Source organism: Octopus bimaculoides, chromosome 2 (assembly GCF_001194135.2).
Source record: "Octopus bimaculoides isolate UCB-OBI-ISO-001 chromosome 2, ASM119413v2, whole genome shotgun sequence".
Lineage (NCBI taxonomy): Eukaryota > Metazoa > Mollusca > Cephalopoda > Octopoda > Octopodidae > Octopus > Octopus bimaculoides.
Genome location: NC_068982.1, coordinates 34980329 through 34983225, shown reverse-complemented (window position 1 = coordinate 34983225; position 2897 = coordinate 34980329).

Sequence of the window (2897 nt, the reverse complement as noted above, 5' to 3'; positions counted from 1 at the left end):
TATATATATACAAACTATGCCGTTTTAGTCCCGAGCAATATATATATAAAGAGAAAAAGAGAGAGCTATATATGTATTTATCTCTCCCGCTTTCCCTTTCCCCCCTCTCTCTCTCTCCATACACACACACATATATATATGCATATATATATATATGTGTGTGTGCATGTATAAATATATCTTTTTCTGTATACATACATATATACGTGTGTGTATGTGTACATGAATAAATTATTTTTAGCAACTCGACTGGATGTACATAATGATATAAATGATAGCGTGTAGAATATTGGCTTAAAAATTCCTATGGCTGTAAAATAGGTGTCAAAAGCTGCACATGGGACTGAAACCCACATCTCTTGCAAACATGACAGGCCTTCTAATGACGTCAACAATATATACATAGCGTGGTTCTGTACGGATACTGCACCCGTAATTCTGTTCACAGGATGTTGATCAACATGTGTGTGTGTGTGTGTGTGTGTGTGTGTGTGTGTGTGTGTGTGTGTGATATTTCAGTAGAGTTTTGTGTAAATATAATTCATAAAAAAGGATATTTGGACAGAGAGTGAAATTTTGGTCATTTTCATTAGTTTCATTACGTTAGCATGTATTTACTGTTCAGCCGTAGTTTACTTAACGATGGAGTTCAGTACAGAATTGGCTTATGCACACTCACATTAATATATGAACAGAAAAATGCGCATGTGTATGTATGTATGTATGCATGTATGTATGTATAAATATACCGACACCACACACATATATACATATAAGAAATACGCACACATACACATCCACCCACACATACATATATTTATGTGTGTGCGTGTATATATATATATATATATATATATATATATATATATATATATATATATATATATAAGGGTAAAGGGCAAAGACCACCTTCGGTCATGAATAACCATGGGATTGCACCTAGGAAGTTATCCTCTGAGGCAAAAATCTAGACAACGTTGTATTATGGAAGACCAGCAGTCGTCTATGCATACCAGCTGCCCCTCTCTACGCCACCGATGTTATCCAGGGGAAAGGCAAAAGGCGATACAGCTTGGCACCAGTGACGTTGCAACTCATTTCTACATCTGGGTGAACTGGAGCAACGTGAAATATAGTGTCTTGCTCAAGAACACGACACAAGACCGTCCGAGAATCGAACTCACGAAGGGTCGGAAGAAACGCCGCTGAACATTTTTGACCGACGCGCTACCCTACAAATTAGCAATAAGTGACTGCTTTGTCTCCCTACGTACATCTTGACCAGGGTCAGTAAGTGGTGACCCCAATACGGTTACATTAGTAGATTTTATCCTCAAAGGCCGTGCCTCACTGTGACACTATGATGCAAACTCCTTTTGGAAATTATTCATGGTACCAGAGCTGAAAGTCCATCAAAAGCGACGATTTACACTATACTTGTTATCACCAAATCTGATCAATGCAATCTGTCCTTTCCACAAGAATCCAAATATCATACACTTTTATTTAGTGAGATTTCTCCTGCAATAATGCTCCACAGTCAGACGATAATAGAGAATAAAGTGACGTAAAGGTTAGTCATATAATCCCACTCCTTCAGGTATAACCTCCTCTCAGCTCATTTCTGAGTGACACAGGCCACCTTGCTTGTAACAACTTGCCATTTCAGTGCACCTTGTGATCTGCACCAAATCAGATCCTAAATATACTAATTGTTACAAAGGTACAGATAACATACCCGGTATAGTGGTAGACAACACTGTTCAGCATGGAATTAGCTCTCCAGGAACTATATTGCAAATTATCAACGTTTCCTGATCAATAGATGTTCAAGTTATCACCTGACAACTGTTCTACTAAGTGCCGACTACCTCGGTTTTCGATATGTCCGATTCTGTGGTTGTGATACCCTTCAAATATGCTAATTCAACTTTCTCTCTCCTATGTCCAAGTTCGAGTAGAATGGAGTAGAATACTCTTCGATAGCTCCAGCATGGCCAAGTGTCAAACTATACGGAATAATCTAACTCAAAATCATTATGGCTACTGTGGTCAACATCTGTCTTGTATTCGCCGTTAACATATCACTCTTCGCTGAGTCATCATCATCATTATCATCATCATCATCATTACCATCAACATCCACGTCCTGCCCCCATCCTCGATCTCCCCCACCTCCTCCCCCACGTCATCATCATTATCATCACCGCTGCACCACCACCACCACCACCACCACTACCACCACCACCATCACCATCACCACCACCAATACTACTACTACTACTACTACTACTACTACTACTACTACTACCACTACCACCGCCACTGCCATCATGGGCATCATCATCATTTATTGAAGTATCAAAAACAAATCAATAAGGAATGGATAAATGTAAACAGGAAGAACTTAAAGAGAAAATATAAAAATAAGGTAAGAAATGAACAAAAAATAGAAAGAAAAAGAGAAAGAGAGAGAGAAAATTAAAAAAAAGGACTGACTGAGTCTTGAAAGTGAGAAAAAACAATGACACACTAGTTTCGTGAAAAGCAAAAAAAAAAAATGCAGAATAAATATATATAGAAAATGAAAAACTAAAATATTTTACAATCGATAAGTCTGCTGTCGGCTCATATATTTTTAATCTGTAAAAAACTTATTTAACTCCCAGAAAGAAAATATAGGGGAAAAAATGATAAATTATACGGGAAAATAATATACATGAAAAATATATAAGCAAAAGCATATATTTACGAAGAATTTTATATTAATCACATGATACCAGGAATAATATACTTTATTTTCCAGGTGGTAAGCTAATTTTCCAACCATAAATGGCAGATATTGTGCCAGTTTGTGCGCGTGCGTAGACAATTGTATGTTTATGATTATGTATATT